This window comes from Hirundo rustica, chromosome 2 (genome assembly GCF_015227805.2).
Source record: "Hirundo rustica isolate bHirRus1 chromosome 2, bHirRus1.pri.v3, whole genome shotgun sequence".
NCBI classification, from domain to species: Eukaryota; Metazoa; Chordata; class Aves; order Passeriformes; family Hirundinidae; genus Hirundo; species Hirundo rustica.
In genome coordinates, this window is record NC_053451.1 from 97,703,863 (window position 1) to 97,725,421 (window position 21,559).

General features: G+C 35.4%; 1 long non-coding RNA gene across 1 annotated transcript; it reads right to left on the reverse strand.

Moving 5' to 3' along the window:
• Positions 1 to 302: 302 nt before the first annotated feature.
• Positions 303 to 11,418, reverse strand: LOC120749506 (uncharacterized). The gene is made up of 2 exons (XR_005699673.1): positions 11,323 to 11,418; positions 303 to 518 (listed from the first exon to the last, which is right to left on the reverse strand). It is a non-coding gene; the product is annotated as an uncharacterized LOC120749506 (long non-coding RNA).
• Positions 11,419 to 21,559: the final 10,141 nt, after the last annotated feature.

Consider the following 21,559-nt stretch of genomic DNA (forward strand, 5'->3'; position numbering starts at 1 on the left):
AGCAAATGTCTCCATGGTACTCTAGAGAGATTCCTCTCCTAAAATGATGAAAAATTATGTTTACATGGTGAAACCGACTGAAAATCACAGGTTTTGTCTCTCTATGGTTTTTCTAAGAAAGTTTGTAAGGGGAGGGAAGAGTGTTTTGAAGTTTCATTTTTTCCGACTTTTTTTTTTTCCTTTCTTTTAGTGTGTGTTAATAAAACTATTTGTTTATTTTTAAGCTTGAGCCTGCTTTGTTTCTCCTGATCCTCTCCTACAAAGGAAAAAAAAAAATAGAGTAAACACCAAGACCACTACACTAAATTTAGCAAACAGAATTTAATGAACATGAAACCCACTACATGTTATTATGGTAGTTTGCTGTATGCTAATGTATAAAAACACAGAGAAATTTCTTTAAAAGGGTGACATTTAGAATCTTTCACTCTTCACATTTGTGGATTTTGAACTGACTTCTTCCAACTCCCAGAAGAGATTTTATCCAGTAAGCTGTGGGTGCATATGACCTTCTTATTCTGCAAGGGAAAAGAGGAAGTGTAGTTTAAGCTCAGTGCTTATAGTGAATCCTACGTTCTGCTCCCGCTACCCAATTGTGAATTTTATTGTGATGGTTTCAGGTAGCACACAAGAGAAGGACTCTTAAAAAATATTTTTAAAAAAGAAAAAAAAGAAAAATCTACAGAAAGCATGTCAGTTATGATGATTGTGCAAGCTAGACCCAGCTTCTAATTCTGGCTATTTCTGAGAGCAAAAGCTCCTGTCTCTTCTATCCTCTAACTTGTAGCCCAGACAAAGGGGATTGTAGACACTGTGGTCTGCTAAACTCTTCTAAAAGTAAGTGTTAAGTACACTTATCAAGAGAAGAGGAGAAAATTAAAAGTGCCACAGCCCTTCCAGACAAAGGTATTTCTGGGCTTGTGCTCATATGATTTTCAGGCACTTAAGAGTTGACCATACAGACTTGGCATCTACCTATTGCTGGGGATTTGCACAGGGGATTGGGAGGAAGTAGTCTGAAGCGTGAAATCTGTTTCCACTGTATCTCTAGAAATTTTTTAAGGAACTTAATTCTTGTTCAGAAACCTCAGGAGCCAAAACAGTCATGGTAAACATGTAAAAAAAAAAAAAAAAAAAAAAAAAAAAGTTTCTGAATTTTAGAGAGTGGTTTTTTTGTTTGTATTAAACTATTTTTTATTTTTATTATATTAAACAGAACTGCTATAAGCAAGAAAAAATATTTTCCCACAGTCAAAGATTAGCACAAAGATTCATTTTCTTCTGTCTTCTGGAGCCTTCAAGAATCAGATAAGTTTAAACTTCTAGCTGGTTAACTCTATTTCCTCTAAGTTTCTTCCTCCTGTGTCATAAACTTGCTATACAAGCACTTTCTCATAATGTTCGACTGCTGTTTCAGTGAAAAAAAAAAAAAAAGAAAAAAGAAAAAAAACAAAAAAAGAGGAAAAAGAGAAAAAAAATAAAAAAGAAAAAGAAAAAAGAGAAAAAAAGAAAAAAGGAAAAAGAGAAAAAAGAAAAAAAAGAAAAAAGAAAAAAAAAGAAATAGTTATATTGGCTGCAGTACATTAGGATTCTGGGTCTGAATATCTACACCATGTCTTTACCAGTAATGAAGCTCACGCAGGTTGTTGGGTGAACATCGCTGATTCAGAGATAGCTAAAGGCTGAGAGACGTCTCATCATCACTGCCATGTGATGCCCTGATGTGCATCTTAAGACTAGTTGGAAGGAATTTTCTCATCAAATAAGAGCCTCTGTTCTACATTAAAATCCACTTATATTCAAATATTCAGACAGAAAAGTGGTCTTTAATCCAAATTTTCTAATCTCTGTATATACATACATTGAAGAGATGTTCAGCACTGGGACAATTAAGAAAATAAATAATTCTGTGTTTAATTCTCTGATTTGTAATAAGAACAAAAGAATGGTGAAAAGCATATAGCACCCCTTCCCTTCCCCCTCAACTCATATTCTTAATGTAAAGGTCTTCATAGGGATTCTCCATGTGCAAATAGAAGTTTTCAAAGTCTGTGTTAACCTCTTTCTAAAGAAAGAGTAATTGCAGAGAGCAGCTTGATCAGTCACAATGTGATACAATCTCAGTGCATGAGCATTTGTGCATTGTTTCATCCAAATTGCTTTTATTACCTTGTTCCATCTTTTTCATTTCATCTACACCTTCTCTGCTTTGAAAACAAGATATTAATAATTTCTATGGTAAATACATCTTCCACATGTTCCTCTCCCTTTCTTTCTAACACATGTTTACTTGTCATTTCTTTCAAGAGGACCTCTATTATTCAACTTAAGGTTGTTTCAGAATGGCATAATGAGAGAGTATATGCACTGCTTTCAAGAATTATTATAAACAAACAAAGAAGTAAACCTGGGCTATATTCTGCTGACAGTTTTCATTTTTAAGCCACCCTCAAGTGATGAAGAAGAAGATATTAAAAAAAAAAAAAAAGTTGCATTACGGATATTTTTTCCTGTAGTCCTCATCATTCATAGCAGGAAGATATTTTATATATGCAAAGATAACGTTTGATGGTTTGTTGTAGATGCTTTAATATTTATAAAGATTAGTTTGTATTTAAGTAAAATATCCATAACTATGTCACATATCTAAGTTTATAGTAATTTTGATTAATTTTGTTTCCTTTGAGCGTGTAGTTGTATAATGTAGTCACAACAGACATAAAGAAACTTTACAAGCACCATTAACTTTTCTTTTTTTAAAAGTTATGTTTTTACCGTCTGTCATTCAGATAGACATAAACCAGAACATAAATCAAGCATTTCCTGTATCTGAAGCATCTAACCCTTTGTCAGAAATGAGTGGTTTACAGCACTAAAAGAATCAAATGTAATAACAAAAATTATATTCATTAATTCATATAAATTTGTGAAAGTGTGACTTAATAAAGTTCAATGTCAAAGTTCACTCTATTATTCACTACATAGATGAAACACACAAAGGCAAATTGAGTTGGAATCAAGCTAGAATGGTTTACAGAGTGACCAGAGATGCAAAAGAGTGAGGGAGAGCTTCCCATTGGAGTCACAGGTTTCAGAGCAGAAACCCTTGTTTTCTAAACTTCTGATGGAGCTTAGGTATAGCCAAATCCAAACTTAGTCTCAGACTTTGCAATAGTTTATATCTAAAGGATTTAGCAGCTCTTAATTATTGACCAACTTAACATTTACAGAGTGAGCCACTCTGGGTTTCACTGCAATTATAGATCCAAGATGGCAATATTTATACTAGACACAGGGTATTTCATCAATTCACACATACACGCACATAAACACGAAGATATATATCTGTATAGGGATAATACAAAGGTGCCTGTTTAAAAATTCCGCTTGAGTTCTGTGAAATACTTACTTCAACTTTCTTGATATTTCTCAACAAGTGAGTGTTGATTTTTGAGGAGTGGGTGTATCAGCCAACCCCCATTTTGGTATTCAGTGGTGGTTCAGTGAGTACTACGAACTTGGCAGTTCCAGAGCTCTGACAGGTGTCCCACTTTGCAGGTGACGCTGGTACAGCCAGCTGTGGCCCAGGAGAGATCAGAGTACCTCGCTTGAGGCCATTGTTTATGGGGTTGCAAAGTGATTGATTTTAGTCAGAGAATAAGCTGAGTGGGAACAGACCCACAAGGACCATCAAGTCCAGCTCCAGATCCGCACAACACAATCCATTAGTCAGTTTCTATCCTGACTGCAATCCAGGTTGGTAATTGGTAAAAGTTTTAAGAAATCCAGTAACAATGGCACCATTCCACTTGAAATACAGTTAAGATAAGTGATGTTCAAAGGTGGATGGGGATGATAGATTACCAACTCCCTGTACGCCACCGTGGTAAGGCAACAAAAGACCTATTGGGGTTTCCAATAGCTCTGGGGGTCCAGCCCTGTTCAGAGAAATGGCTTAAATCATGTAGCGAGACAACTTCTCTGGATGTGCTTTGTAAAATAAAAGGTTTTAATAAGCAAAGAAAATAATGAACATAAACAAACAAAGAAATGTAAGTCGAACACAGTGTAGAGAGCATTCTGACACTGGTAAGGCAGTCCAAAAAAGCCCTTGAGTTCTTTTGGGTTGTCCCTTCAGTACTTAATGGTCTAGGTGGGCTGTTTGGCACAGAGCCCAATGAGATTGGCAACAGGCTTTGCGGTACACTTTCAAAGCCCAAACACTGTTCCTGTGCTGGCACTGAGCCAATACTAACAAGAAGGGCACAGAACTTTCTAGTTTGGTTTCCTTATATGTTTAAGGTAAACTGAAACCCTTTTCCTTATACAGAAATGCTCACTCAGGGGTGCGGGGTACATTACAACAAAGCCCCTGCTACACGCAGTACTGCCCCCATCATAGCCATGACAGAGTTCGTGGTATGTATGGTAAAGGGACATTTTACTGCTCAAATCATTATACAAAGGCCAAGGCCTGATGGGAATACCTGAGATCATAGAAGGCCCCAAGGAAGCAGGGTGAGAATACACTCACCACACCCTTCTAAGCTTACATAAAATACTTTGCACTTCAGATGAAAGTTCCTATGGACTTCTTATTTCACCAAGTACCACTTACACTTCAATTACTAACAGAGAGACACATCTTCCAGATTCATAGGAAAAAAAGTCTTGTGTCCAATTTTTAACAAAAAAATTTACTAAGTTATTAAAGTTATGGGAAGCAATTATTTATCAAAAGTAATTCCTGTACACATTATTTTTATTATTATGATTTCCCTTTGCATAAATAATAATTAAAGAGACACAAACTGTGGATAAGAAGAGATGACCTTTAAATATCTCTTACAATTTAAACTAGTCTATGAAATCTGTTATCTGATGCATGCAATGGATCCCTACACAATGGAATGACTGTATCAAGATTTTTCATTTTAATCAAGATTAATCATTTTAACCTTCATTTTGCAAAGGAAAATACTAGCTTTACACCTATTGAGAGATAAAACACTTTCAACAAATGATAGAAGCTAACTGACAGTATCTAAAGCACTTGCATGTAAAGACAAATTTCAAATCTATAATGATTTTCACATTTTGTGATCTCCATATATAGTTACACTGTGATGCACACAGTCACACTTTGTTTCTCCTCTTCATCAGATTCTGTCTATGTTTTCTTTAAACTTTTTTATTTTCAATTGTTCAGGTTAGTTAGAAATCTGTAATTTTTAAATCTATACTACAAGTAGATTGAATATCCAAATGATGGATAAATATTATATATCCTAGTCTAGATAAAAGCCTGGTAAATAATTTAAAAAAAAAAAAAAAAAAAGTGTTTAAATCAGTTTGATGTTTCTGGCAACCACACATTTTATTATATTTCAATGTTATAACCAGCCCACCTATGCATAATATACCTTGTAATTCTGTTAAGGAAAGTAATACTTAAATATATTTTGCTAAACACACTGTAGTTGATTTTTGCTTGTTTCATGGACTGTAATGCAGTACAGCATACGGAAATATGTTGTGGGCTTTCCCCGACATTCAGGTGGTTTTAGAGTCTTTTCGCCTTCTGCAAAGTTCTGAGCCAAATGCAAGAAAGAGACGGAGTCTTCAGGTTCTGATTTTTCAAGGTTGCATACTTCGTTTATTGTTCTTCTCTTACAATTTTCTCAGTGGCCCACGAAAGATGTTTGCAGCTGCTCAGGCATCTGCCGACTCCCCGACTCCTCCCAAGCTGGGCAGTCGTTATCTTTTATACTAATTGCTACGTATTCTTTATGTATCATTACTTGTCAATGTCTATCACTTATACTAAACAGGTCATCCCTACTTTGACCCAATCTCTTTGAACTACTTTGTGCCACCGTCACAGCTGAAATGGAGTGAGGGAAGAAGAAAGAAGACGCGGGAGACAACGCCCCAAATCCTCCACCCTGCTCCCATTCACTTCAATGCTAGAAACCTAGATTTACTGTTTTTTCACCCTGTGATAAGCTAAACTATTATTTTTCACACTCCTGTGGCCTGTAATCCCTCCTGCAGTGCAGGAAGCCTCTCCCATGGACTGAGATCAAAGCCAGTGTCCCTCTGAGCTCTGGGTCAGGGTCCCAGACATCCCTGTCCAGGTCTCTGACCCTCCAGGGCAGCCAAAGGAATGCACTGGACTCCAACAGAAATAAATATTGCCCATTATATTTTTGATCTGAACTATCAATATGTTCTTTTATGCCTACTGAAAATTAGGAGTCAGTAATACCAGTACAATTTTCCCCATAATTAATACTCATTAATTACTCATAAAATTAATAAATAATTACTGCAGAGAAAAATAAGACTGTGTTGGCTGGGTTTATTGTCATTTCACAGGTGGATTAAATCTTTTTGATTAATTTTCTGTGACATATTTTATAATCTTTTCAGTAAAATAAACTGCCAAAAAATTTCAAGTGTTTTGTGGTATCTGGTTTTCCATTCCAGAAGAGCACATGTCCCCGGTAGGTTTCATATCATCTGTCAGCCTCCTAAATTAGCCTAGATTCCCTCATAGAATCAGAGAATGAGGCTGGAAGGGACTTCCATAGCTCGTTTTGTCTAAACAGCCTGCAAGACAACCCAGAGCCTATTGCCTGTCTCTGGGCACCGCTGAGAGCCTGGCTCTGTGTTCTTCCACTCCTCCCTTCAGGTATGTGTACACTGATTCCTGTGAGCTTTCTTTTCTCCAGGCTAGGCAGTCACAGATCTCTTCTCATAGGAGAGGTGCTCATCCCTTTACATGATTCTTTGCTGGAGTTCCTCCAGTAGCTCCATATGCCTCTTGTGCTATGGAGCTGAGAACTCGACACAAGTACTTAGTACAGGCCTCACCACTGCCGGGTGGAAGGAAGGGAAGAACCACCTCCCTTGCTCTGATGGTAACATATCTCCTAATGCAGCCCAGGATACCACTGGCCTTTGCTATTGCCTCACATTCAAGTGGTGTCCACAAGAAGCCTTTTTCTGCAAAGCTGCTTTCCATCTGGTTGCTTTCCTTGTTCTTGCACCTGAAGTTTTTCCATTCCAGCTACAGGACATTGCACTCCTTGTTGAATACCACAAGGTTGCTGTCAGTCTCTTTCCCCAACTTGTTGAGGTTCTTCTGGACAGCTGTACAACAATATGGCATGTCTGACACTCCCCTTAATTTAGTGTCATCTACAGACATGCTGAGGGCACAATTCTGCCCCATCATTTGAATAGCACCCAGTACTGACCCCTGGTATATAATGCCAGTTCAGGTATCAACAACATTTTGCACGGCCAGCCACTCAGCTCTGTGTCCATCCAGTCAGTCAGGTTTCAGTCCACCCCACTGCCTGCTCATTCAGTCCATATCTCATCAGATTCTTCATAAAGAACTAATGGAAGATAGCACTGAAAACCTTACTGGAGTTTAGGTAGAAAATACCTTCTGCTTTCCCCTCATCCAGCAAGACAGACATTTCTTCATAGATGACCTGACTGCTCACACAGGACTTCCCCTTTGTTGACTCATGCTAACTATTATTCCTTAATGCTCTTATTCGCTTGGAAATTATTTCCAAGGCTAGTCATTCCATCATTTTCATGCAGAGAATATAAATAGGAGCATTAAGAGCACTAGCTAAAGAAAAGCATAACTGTAACATTTGTGGTAACTTGCATTTCTGAGAAAGTGTTACATTGACTTAGTTGGATCTGCAGTAATTTTTACCAGTTCGAAGGTTTCAATTCTGAGATTACTATTGACTGAACCCATTAGTTTCTCTTCTGCCCATATATTAAAATAGATTAAGGTTTCACATTCTCATGAAGACAAAAATATTTTCAGATGTTCTCATAATGAAGCTTCTCTCAGATACTTTAAAAGGAAAGGGGTAGTACTAAACACCATAAAAATAAACTAAAGTAAATTACTTAAATTCCATTTCTACAAGACTGTTCATTTTATTGATATACAGAGAAATACATGTTAAGACATTTATGTTCATGCATTACCTATCTTGTTTCACAAAGTACTCTAGCACATTCTAATAGAAAACTACTTAAAACTTTAATGAAATATTTCTATCTTTTTAAACTTACAGGATTTCACATAAATTGTAATTTAATTTTTCCTCATGGTACACTTTGTAATAATTAATAGCATTTAGTAATATTTAGGAATATTTTTGCTATAAAAATGAATGATAGTAAGAAAACTTGTGTGGCAGAATCACATGATATTGAGCAAAATACAAGGGAAACATTTCTCACTTACTTGTTTATAAAAATATATATTATTTCCATAATTCTTTTTGAATTTACATATTTTTTCATCTTGGAATCTTTTTCATCTCAGACTGGACTGATACACAATGTGAAAGCATTATTTTTGCTTAAGTTGGTTACACAAAGATTAATGATAACCTCATACATATCAGAGGCTTGTGAATACATTTCTTACCAATCTAGTATTGCTACACTAGAAATTAATGAGGCTTCCTCCTGCACAGATTCCACTTAAGCACGAGATTCTACTAAAAAACTGAACGAGAAAAAAAGCAAGGCTTGCAAAGCCTCTAATCTTGAGGCTATTAGAATTCAAGAAATTAGGTACCTGCACTGTCTTTGTTTTAAAACACAAGGTCCATGATTTAGGGAATTCGCAAGTATTTCTTCTAAAAACAATACTTTTTAAAATAATGATGTATAGTCACAAAACTGTGGAATAAATCCTTCCTGGCACAATTTATCAGTTCAGAAAATATTCAGATCTCAAGGAAGTTACATTACCTTGATCCAGCCTCAGCTTCTGATAAAGAACTACCTTCCAGATGATTGCATTTTTGCTCTACAATACTTTTTCATTTCAGTGGCAGTTTCACCAACAAAATGCTATATATATATATATATTTTATTTTTTTTTCCTAAAAGTTAGAAGAGATCAGTTTACAAAGAGGAGAAAACAAAAACAAAACAAAACAAAACAAAAAAAACAGGGCAAACAGGAATCTTTTGCTGGAAAAAGGCACTTCAGTGTTTAAAAACAAGTTTCATAAGTTGGATGGGTCTCTTAGGGATGCATTCCAGCTTGGCCTTGTCTACCTCCCTGGCTTTCTTAGTAGTACAAAAATCAATCTTAAATTAGGACTACCTAGTAGAGATTCAGATTTCAAGAGAATAAAAGAAGCAGATTAATATAATTCATATAAATAGCTCCACTGGAGATCAATGGAAATGACATTGCTTAAGTGTTACTGCCAGAGCAGTCCACGACATTAACTGCAGTATCAGCAAATAGAATATTAGAACTAGCCTATATCAGGCCATTATAATTTGATTTCATGTCAATCCATCTTTGCTATAATTCCATATTTTGGAAAAACAACCAATTTCTTCTTTCTCAAGTAATGTACAATAAATTGGTTTTACATACACACCACTGAGTATATTTTTTTCCATGTTCTCTAACAAGAGAAGATGAAAACTGCATCTTCCTGACTAGATTCAGATCACATTATTCAGCCCATTTGCAGAAGCTAGTATTTTAGGACTAAATTTGTTTCTTACTTTTATATTCACTCTTATGGAAAAATATTCTAGATATATTTGTAACAATTTCACAAACATTACAGCCCTTTCATCTGCTTTGGGGTTGTGTGCTGTATCTACCAGAAAAGCTGATACTGTAATTTAACCCCCTGAAGTATAAATTTGTAGTGCTCAGTGATCCATACCAGTGTAACTATCAGACCAGTGACTTATTAAAGAAATATGGGTATTGATCTGGTATTGATACCCAACTGTGACGGACAAAAACTCTCTAACAGTTTAAAGTTAGAAAGCGTATGCTTATTACGGCTGGGCAGCACGTGGGATATTTCCCTAATTCGCACTGCGAAATTCACAGATAATTAGCCTTTTAAATTAAAATAAAGCCTTTTATTTACAAAAGTGTTGAATACACAAAATACATATTCATACCCCTGTCACCTCCCATTCCTCGCTTCATATGCTAATTGGCAAAAAGGTTATTAAGCATGCGTACTTTGTTTCCCAAAATGAGTCGGGGGCCTATTCTGGGGAGGGGTCACCCAAAATGAGGAAGTAAGATGAGTCTTCCTCATCCTGACCTTTCTACCCTTTCAATGCATTCGTGACAAATGAATCCTTGGTAGAACTTATTGTTTCCTGTGTTCAATGGGTCCTTTAAGCAGGAAATCTGCAGCTATCTTATGTCCTATTTACCACATTTTGGTTTTTGTTACAAGCACAGCTACATAAACATAAAGCTGACAAGCAAGGAGTTACTAAATCCAGGATATCTTATCTGAGATCCATCTTCTGTTAACTGTGAACAAAGCTTGCCTATCTACTTCAGCAACTTATTATCTTAACTTTCCTAAAAATCCCTAATTCTTTAAATTTAATGTCTCACCAGGAGATTTAACACAACCTTTGTCATGCAGCTCACCAATAAATGTGCAACCACAAATGGTATTCCTATCCTGGCCACCTGTTTAGAAGATGCTGGAAGCTTTAGGTGGTTCTTTTTCCATTCATAACCACACCCTGAGGTAAGAGACATTAGCAATAGTGACACTACTGAAAATGCAAAATCAAGCTTCAAGCCTTAGAAAAGCTTTCATGAGTGCATAGGGAAAGTGAAAATATTAGTAAAGAAATTCTGTCACTGAGTGCTTCATTTATCATTTGCTTTGGGAAAAGTTCATTTGGACAAACAGAAATAGGCATTCAAAAAGATGATGCTCCATAATCTTCATTCAAGGACATAGAATGAACATTAACTAATTTATTGCAGAATAATTAAACACAAGACTGTCTTATGTTTGGTAGTCTAGCAGGGGGTTATAAAAACTATATATATATATTTTTCAACATATTTTGATTATTTGGCTAATTTCTTACTCAAATTTAACATATTTATAAGGTTTCCTTTACCTCTTTCTGCATAATCTGAGCTATTTCCCATAAGTTTCTGAGAAAGCACAGCTAACAATGAAGCCAGGCAAATGTTGCAGCAGACCTCTCATTAGGGGCAGAAATGAGCCAAGACACAGGCACTCATTTAACAACATGAAAAGGGCCTCAGTATATTCCTTACACCTCAGCTACCATGACTGACTACAGCAGGTTCCTACTGTAGGGTCCAACTGCAGACACTGCTGGTAATTTCCTGCTGGAATATGACTGCAAGTATTTCCTTACCACCTCTGACAACAGGCTTTTACCTAGCTAGACTATGACTACAGGCTCCCACTCCATCAGACCTGCACTGCCCTCACAGCCTACCTTTTACAGCAGCCATTCTCCTCCTTGCTTCATTCTTCTTTGTGTTTCTTGGAATTTCTTCTTCCTCGGGGCTCCTCTACCCCCCTGAAGGTGCTCTTTCCCTAACCAGGCAACCCACCCCTTTTATCACACTTAATCTTTATTAGTCACAGCTGCAACCCATTAAGTGCAAGGCTGTTCCTCTTTGGTAATTAGTACAACTGTGACTTATCAGGAGTGAGGTAACCTTTCTTCTACACTTACAGGCCAATTCTTAGAATTTCCTTTCTTCATTAGAGTTTGTTTTCCTAATTTTTGTGGAGGCTGTAGTGAGGTTTTCCAGCAGGAAGTATGTTCATGTAAGCTCCTTGTGCAAAACCAAGAGAAAAGTGACTGTAAGCTTTGATGGGTGCAAAAATAATTTAAATGAAATAGAAGAATTTCAAGTAATAAATCATATCTCATTGAGTTCATCTTGAGTAGTTTTATTTCCTGACCTCTAAAAGACTCTAAAGCTTTATGAAGCTTTATATGAAGCATGTAACCTTTTTTTTTACTCCTTCCTTTTCCAGGGTGTAATTAATTGTTTAAGATTTTTTGATATTTATTCTTGTTTTAAATTTCTTTACATTTCCCAAATTGAGGGTTTGTAGACGGTACCTATTTAGCTTATGTTGCTATATTGGGCCCTGCTTATTGCACTTTGCAGCAGTAGGAGTCATGAAATGAAATAGAATTTTACAACATGTTCTCATTTTGTATACTTACCTGGTTGATACCAGTGAACCTGGATACTTTTAGGTATAAGAACCCTTCGGATTCAGCTATGATCTAAGTCAAATTCTTCAAAGACCATCAGTACTTTTGAATTTTCTGTTTTATATTTGACAAGTCTGGTGGAAATGTGGAGATTATGGAATTAATTATGTACCTAGATAAAGCATTATGTCTTTTTGATTGACTGCAGAATTTGAAAATTATGTTACTCCCCAACTTTGAATCAAGTCCTTTATTTTTTCCTATACATTTAGAATATTGATATAAAATAGTTAAATGCATTTAAGTTATCTCTGTAGGCTAAATTATACAGGAATTCTGTGCTAGCTCAAAAGTACAATAATCAATTCTGAATATATGTACTTAAGACTGAAGTGAAAATGTTCTATGGTTTGAAAAGACATCCATACATCCCTAACTTTGACCTGAATCAACATTTTGAAAGAGCATAACCATTATTATTTGTGACTTTTTGCTATCAGTAAAAATTATATCAGAATATGTAATTAATTATTAACTGCCTTTTGAATATACCAAAGACTGCTAATTTTCCAATTTTTTCCTCATGTCCTCTTGTCCATTATTTACAGGAAAAAAAATGTAATTTCCTTTATTTGTTTTGTTTTAATAAGTACGCGTTCCTTGAAATTGAGCAACAATTCTATTTAATACCTAAATAAAACAAATTAATTTCCAAAACAATTATTATATCTTCAGTATGATTCAGTAAGCAACTACTTCTCTTTCATTTAAACATTCAGCTACCACAACAACTATATGTACAGTAATGATTAATTAATTACAAAAGATATTATTATTATAGACTATTCTAAGACCATTTAAGTTTCCTGCTTTCCTAAGCTGTTATCCTGGCATCGGAATAGTTTTAAGCGCTCTCTGCCTGCCAAAGCTCCCTCTTATCTGGACATTTGGGATTCATCTGAGTATGCCCTCCATCTCTCCATCCAGGTTTTGTAGCCATGGAAGCAAAGGTGTATCATGTTGGGGAAAAAAAAAAAAAAAAAAGAAATGCACATGTGTAACAAACCATCAAAGCAACACAGTCTAAAAAGTCTCTAAGAAAAAATTATGTTAATGATTACCAAAAGTAATAGAGTATTGTATATCTTACAGAGATACACAAATTTTTACAGGGAATGCAGAATAAAAAGAGCTGTTCAGATGAAGAAAGATTACTTTATCAATACTTCACCCTAAAAATACTGTGAGCATTAAAGTGTACATTCATTTGAAGCACAATAAGATTTTAGAAACCATTTGTCAGTCTCTGATGTGGAACATAACTAATATGAGACTATGCCAGCAGAATAATGACTAATACTTTGAAAGCTTTATGCAAAGATATAGACTGTGCAATCAAAGTAAACTTACACTTAATGGCACTATGGTTTTTGGGAAGTTTCAAGAAAAGAAGTTTAGTACACAGGTTCTGGTGATAATGAGATTGTTCCACCACTAAAAAGCCCTGCTGTGTGTGAAATATTTGCCTTTAAATAACTTTTTACAAGAAAAGTAATATCTAAAATTTCTTACTTGTGCATTTTTAATTTGGATATTTATACATGAAATATTCAAGGCCAGATTGGATGGGGCTTTGAGCAACCTGGTTTAATAGAAATTGTCCCTGCACATGCCCGGCAGGTAAGAACTAGATGATCTTTAAGGTCCCTTCCAACCCAAGTTCTATGGTTCTATATTATCTACTGTAACTACCCTATGGTTCTATAATATCTCTTATGTAAAATCTATAAAAATGTGCGTACTTCACTATCCAACTTTTTCACATATTTAGAAGGCCAAATTAAAAATATTGAGTACATAAGTTAACATAGAGCTAAATTTCCATCTTAATGATGGTAAATTATTTCCTTTTCAAATGGATTTTTCTTTTTAAAAGTGAGCATGTAAAACTAAAAATTACCTTTAATCAAAAGTAATTATTAGAATTCAGGTAACACCTTTATTCCATTGTTGTCAATAACAAAGACTAATCTTCTATTAAATTTATATGGGACAGTAGTGATTGAGAAACTTTGCTTCACTTCTGGTATCTGCCTATTCATTTTTTAAATTTTTTAATTTTTTTTTTATTTATTTTATTTAAACTTGGCTTTATTTGCATATAAAGCAAATATTCACTACATAGTAGCAAGGCAAATGAAGCATTGAACGTATAGCAATTTGGTATTACCCAGAAAAAATACAGTAATTGATAGAAGTGTATTTTTTTCTGTACACAAAAACATTAACAGATGCAGTCATTAGGTCTAATGTTCTTGGCATCTGTTTGTGTATGTTAGGGAAGGTAAACACCACTTCAAAAAGTACAATATCTTCACAGTTGTGGCATACTGAGAGAAGAAACAAAAAAGCATGAATGCAAGACAAACAAGGGCTAAGAACAACTTGGGAAAAAATACAGCACAGATAATTTATTAAATTATTTATACCACAAAAAAAAGGATCCTAGGGTCCAGTTTCCTGCCAACTTCAAATCCCCTCAATAAAATGTGCAATTTTATTGTCCTGAATGAAGTATAGACAAAACAATTATTTAATGACCACAAGTGATATAAGAACTAAGGCAAATCAAATTGAAATCAAGATTATTTGTCCATAACTTTTGACAGACATTAACACTAGAAACTTTTAAAAGCCATTTAAAGTGTTTAAAACTCTCCTTTGTTTTGAAATGATATGCCAATGTGTCAGTTTTGACTAAATAACTCTTCTAGTTGTAAAATCACTCTGATTTTTTCCCTCAGCCAGAAGAGTGCCACTGGCATTCACCAAGCAGAAAAGAGAAAAACAACTCTTGTTCAAGATCATTCAGCTTGAGTGTTTAAATGGAGACCAATGACCTTGAGATACAAGCCTGTGTGCAAGAACCTTGTCTCATTCAGAGCTCAGAAGTGATCTCCTCTCCCTGCAGTAATTTTGAAACAAGTGTGCTTGAGCTTAAACACCTATGCCCTCCAGCCTGCCTTGGGCAGAAAACTTCAATGAAGGTTTTACTTGAACCAAGAGGAAGAAATCTGAGTGCTGGGAACATAAATGCGTTTATTATAATTTCTCCTTGGCTACTTTGTAAAAAATACTCTGGAATGGCAACATTTTCCCTTTGCCTCTGCTAGAGAAAGAAAGAGAATAAAATATTGTCCTGATCATTTTCTCTATGATACTTTGACAGATTTCTTAGATCATCATGTTGTGGCAAGTTGTATGTGTCTGCTTTCAGAGATGCTGAATTAGTTTGCACATAAAGATGAATCTACTTCTGAAATGGATTTTTTTTTAGCCATTTTTATGGGTACAGAGGAACCAGCTTCATGATACTATCCAGGCTGACTAGAATAATTAAATTTTTCATTTCATCCTTTTCTTCCACAAGCCCCATGAGATACCTGCCCCATGAAAGGGATGTCTGCAGGGATTGTTTTGGAACACAGGAGTGCTGAGGAAGTGGAATTATGCAACACATCAAGGATTGTAACTTTGATAGGATTGACCTATTGATTTCATACCTGATTTCACTGAATCAGAAAACATGGTCAGCTTCAGAGTTTAATTCTGTTCTCACTTATACTTGTATAAATCCAAGGAAATAAAGGAAAATTGAATTCAAATAGAATTACTTTACACAGGGTCCTTTCTACAATTAATATATGTATCACTCAAAATTATATGTGAACACATTCAGTTTAAAATTATTTTGAGATCTGAAAATTTTATCATTATAATAAATCTTAAATCTTGGCCAATGACTAACAGGAATAAGTCCAAGACAAACCATTAACAATATCTGAAGAATAATTAAAGATCTTGGGGTTGAATTGTTCTTTGAGTACCTAATCACCAAAACCATTAAAAATATCTGAAGAATACTTAATGATCTTGGGGTTGAATTTTTCTTTGAGTACCTAATCATCAAAACACGCACCAAGGTAATCTGAAAATATACAGTCAGATACTGCAGTCATGATAATGCATTTGAATGTTGATGTTTTATTAGCTGCAGTGAGTTGGTTTTAACTCAAACACTGCAGATGGGTTATATACAACACATGCCATTTTGCACTCAATTTTCTTCCACCTACTAAAACCCAGGTCTGTGTTTTGTTCTTTTACTTGTATTGCTGTGAAGAAGTTATAACTTTGGAAAAGTCCAAAGTCACACTTCACAAAGGAAAGTAAATTAAACTTGACCTTTGTTGAAGCTGCAAAGTAGTAACACAAGGAAAAGAAAATAATACAAAGTTTTGTTTTGCTCTTCCCTGTAGTAACCTATAGTTATCTTTTTTTCAAAGCAATTTCTGTATGCTGGAGTTCAAACCTAAGTTCAGTTTCAAGCTGTTCATTCTAGTGCAATTCCAATACTGCACTTCTGGAAAGCAGCCTAGGTGGGTTTAAGCATAGTATACTGTAAAAAAAGTAATTTTCCTGGTACACTGTGTGAGATCAGGTATTGCTGGCTTTAACAAAAAACCCAAATATTTATACAATAGAATTTATTTATCTTTCCAATTTTTATTATGCAGAAATACAGAAGTACAAATCCTTCACTAAGACAGAACTTACCTTCTGATGCCCAGATGAAAGAATACATTTATAGACACATAAATTAAATTATTCTCTTTCCACTGTCAGAGATAAAGTTCCTCTCCAATTGAATGCATATATTCTGTTATATACTGTATTGCTTTGAAACACAGTTCTTTTACAAGCATGGCCATTTGTGCCCAGTGGTTCAGGGAGTCATGTTGTTCCCCGGTTTCTGTGAGAAACAATGTTTCCTAATTCAACAGCTATAAACCCAAGACAAACTATTACTGTCTGTCTACATTAGCTTGTCTTTTCTTCTTTGTAGCATATTTAACTAGAAGCTTCATAACATATTATGTAAAAAGAGAAAATATTCTAGTTTAACACTTCAGGATACTCTGTTTCAATGAGGTAATCAGATTATAATCATCTGATGAAATAGAATCCTCAAGTGTCACGAGAAATCTGTGTGCATTTTGAAATGACTATGTAAATATGCACTTCAGTGGATTTCCAACCCAAAGCATTTCTGCCTATCAAGAAAGTATGACATTTTTTTCCTAAATAAAAGCTCTCAATAAAAAGGGTAAATTTACCAGATTATCTTTGTTCTTTGGTACATCTCAATATCTGAATCTATACTTTTCAGTCAAAGCAATGCTCTACAAAGCCAAAGTGTGTGAAATATGAATATTTTCCACTCTCTTTCCACTTCCACTAGGTTGGAAGCTATCTCAAAGCTGGTTTAGTTTATGAGAATAGATAAACATACCTTGAGAAAACCAATTCTGATTAGGCTGCAGTCTGCAGGAAAAAATGTACTGTAAGGATTTGGGGTCTTTAAACACAGTTGTGGAAATATCCTACTTGCTGTTCCTAGTACTCAAAATCAATGCACTAGGGAAAAAAAGCAAGCCAAACTTGAGGTGGAGGCAAGAAGCTGGAAAGGGACTGTTTGGATCAATGGACATGAGTTTGAATTCCCTGCTGCCATACTTATGAATGGATGAGTGATAGTAGAAGAGGTTCTGGAGAAACAAGAATGAACTGATAATTCCTTCTTTAGGGGTGAGTAGGGGAAAGATACAACTGACATAAATAAGAGACAGAGGCCAGGGTTCAGTTCCCTAAGTATAGGTAATAAGTGCCAATTAATTTTCCAGAGGGCCTTCCTATTATAAGAACTCCATATACTTCCCTGTCAAGAAGCATTGGGTTTTAAACATGTATGAAACAGAAAAATAATTACTGTATTTTTTTCTGTGTAATTATTTTGTGTTCCAGCAGCCCCTCCCTGACCCTGAAACTTCTGCATATCTTTATTTCTTGCCAACATAAAGATACTGTCATTACTCCCAGGGAAGTTTTCATGATCTTGTGATAAAACAACCATTGTGCATAAGTGTAAATACGGAAAGTACTGCAAACTGTGCCCGGATGAAAACTGATTCAGAAACGGTTGTTTTGCACAATTTCACATGAAATATTAATTCTCTTCAATTTTTGCATGTTATTGTTGCAGTGCAAAGTGTGTGTAAGAAAATTTCCAATGTGATTAAAGCTGACAAATCTGTTATAACCATATGAGATGACTGACAACACACACAATGAAACAGAAACATATGCTCATTTCTATCTGGCAGAAAATAGACTAAAATTTAAGGTAACATGAAGTTAACAATACCAGGCAATACAACAGAAGACAAAAAGCCAATATACTACAATTTAAAAAGGAGTTTGTGAGAAATCAAATATTGCTGTGTCTTAATTACAACAAACCTTTTTATAGACTTACAAAAGAAATATAAAATTAAAATATATATATATTTATAGATATTCTATGCTAAGAATAAGCCTCGACCAGGTACATTTTCTTATTTTACATTCATGTCTGTAGATTGCTCAGTGAATTCTGAAACAAATTTTAAGAGGAACAATATTAAAATGCATGTGTAGATTTCTTAACTAAAACAAAGGATAATTTTTATGAGTAAATTAGATTCTTTATGTACTGGAAACACATCCTCTACAACCAGTGCAGCAGAAGTGTGCTTTTTGAAACAACTTTTTAGGAAATTATTAATTTTGATAACTGTGTTACAAGTCAACTTATCTGTACTTGGTACTTTGGATTGCAATACATTTTAGATTATATTCTGCTTAATGCTCCACTGTGCTTAGTCAGTTTAGGATTGAAAGTGCATATTAATGACAATGAGGAAGAAAAAAACAATTAGGTGAGCTCAGCTGAGATTGCCATATGCACATCAGTCAGTGTTTATCAGGCAACACAGCCTCAGCAGTCACAGTGTCTGAGCTGTTCTGCTGAGATTGCTCACAGTTCTTGTGTTCTTTTTGTTCCCTCTGCTTAGGGAATATGACGTGAAATATACTTTATTCTACTTAAAGAGGCTGTATGAACCACACCATGTTTTCCCATTACTATGGAAAATGAGGCATAGGTGTATGAAAAGAGGATTGCAAGCAGATAAAATAATTTTAGCATGCTGAAGATGACATTGTAGTTGTTATAGTGCTCTCCCTACATGGCAGTTTAGTTTTAGGAACTCCACCTCTGAGTACAGTCTCAAAAATGTGGACAGTTTTAATTAAACAACTAAAGAACATTGCTTGTTGCATTGACTTTGGCACTTGAGTTGTTGGCAATGAAACAAGACAAAGCAATTGTAGAAGTTCAGCAATAGCCAAGTCCAGCAGAGTGATGAGTGCTGCAAAAGTGGCATTGGAAAGATTGTTCCATGATGCTGGTCAGGCTGTGAGTGTTTGTGCCCTTAAACCACGACAGTTTGTTAGGGAGGGTCAGCTTACAATTTTCAGCATTAAACTTCTGAATGTCTTTAAAAGTAACAATGGCAAGAATATTGCAACCTTGAACAATATGGACATAAACAATCAGGTTTAAGATTTTGGTTTGGTTTTGTTTTTTCAATTGTATCCACTGTCCCACATTGCAAATCAGTATGTTTCATTTAGTTCAATAAACACTGTAAGTAGCAGATTTGACAGAAGAATCTCTGAAGAATGTGGACAATGTATCTATGTCTGCAAGAAGAATATGAACAAAGCACAAAGCACATCCTCAGTAAAAATGGACTAATTGTATAATATTGGAACAAAGAGGGGAGATTCTGCATGTAGTGAGAAACTTGATGATCCAAGGGAGAGAACCACCAATTTATGAGTATGATTATAACATTTTAATTGCCAATTCTTGACCAATCCATGTTAAGCACACATAACCCTCTGTGCCTGAAGCTCTTTCTAGCACATGCCATGCTTACAATTCATCTGCTTCTCATAAAACCAGTGTTGCCAAGTAAGGTGAAAAAATGCATCAAGTGGTAATAAAAGCTCTTAGCCTCTTAGGGGTGCCTTATTCTGCAGATTTATAGATGCTATAAACCCTCACTGCAGATAAACTCACAATGACTATGTTTTCCACTGTTCAAAGGTCTTCAAACATGGGTGGGCTGAGACCTTCTTGCCTCAAGAGACACCATCTATGAATTGTGTATGAAATCTTTAGTGAGAATAGCACAATGAAACCATCGCAACTGTCATTAATGCCACAGTTTCTGCACAACCAAGAGTCACAATCACCTTTGGATGGGCCCTGAGCTTTCACAGCATCAAAACAAACTGCTCATCCAGTTGGCTGAGTACTTGGAGACTCCAAGGGGTAGCCTAACACTAGCATTTTGCATAATCTGTGTACAAATGAAAATTTCTCCTGGTTTGGAGTTAGAACCATGCCTTCCTGTATTGTTTTGATCCATTGGGCAATGAAAGCAACACAGCCTGGTTCAAGATGCACACAGAACTCCAGCTTACAGCCAGTCCATCAGCTGCAATATCAACTCTGTCTCATAAATAAGGTTTATTTCTCCATGCCTAGAAAACTGGTTATTCCAGCCATTAGCTATTCAAGACAGATTTCACAGACAGCAGTACATAAGCTTGCTATTCACACAGCCCACAACCCACATTATTTCTGTTTATTGCAATATCTTCTGTCATTCCCCTTGAAAATGTTATTTTCTTGTAATGTATATAGGTGAGGAGCCTGAAAATTAAGTAATTTTTTTTCAATTTTTTTTGATCAATCCTTTTCTTAACCAAGAACTGAGGATGTGATGGGAAGGAAAGATATTTTTCTTTTCTCTAAACCTCAAAACTTTCAGGAAAAAAAGACATTGGTTGTCACACACTTTTTTCATCATCTGTTCTCTTCCGTTTTAACTCAGTATGTTTATTCCCACTCTCAGAAAGCTATCTGCAGAGAACAAGGGGTAAATGCATGCCAAAAGAAGCTTCTATTAAACCTAACAGGCAAACTTCTGTGAGAACAGGCCAGTAGATTTCTTCATATGTTTTGCACCCTGGCATGAATGATTCTTATTTTTCTATGCCACTCTTCTTCCAAGAGACAGCCCATTTGCCTCCACGACCGTAGCTTGTGTGGGAATAAGACTTTGAATAATCCCCTTTGTTCACACCAAGAAAAAAAAACCATGTAAGAGCAGACAAAGCAAGGCAAGAGGTATATACCACAAAATAACACACGGGTAAAAGAAAGTGAACAAACCATATAAGTGTAAATAAACTCATATGACTATGACAAACCAAACATAAAAATTCAAACATGTAGCCATACTGCATTTTCCACCACTCCTTCAAAAAGTGAACACTCAGCTAAAACTATGTAAACTCAAGGGCAGCACATGACAAATCAGTTCAGAACAGAGACAAATGTGACAGGCGAAAAGAAAACCAAGAAAAATACGTGAGGTGTCTACATGAGAAATCATGTGGCCGTGGTTATACTGAGACCTCCAAAAGCTCTGTTCATCCTCTTTCTCTTTCCTGCATTGTCACACCAACTGTTCTTACTTACATC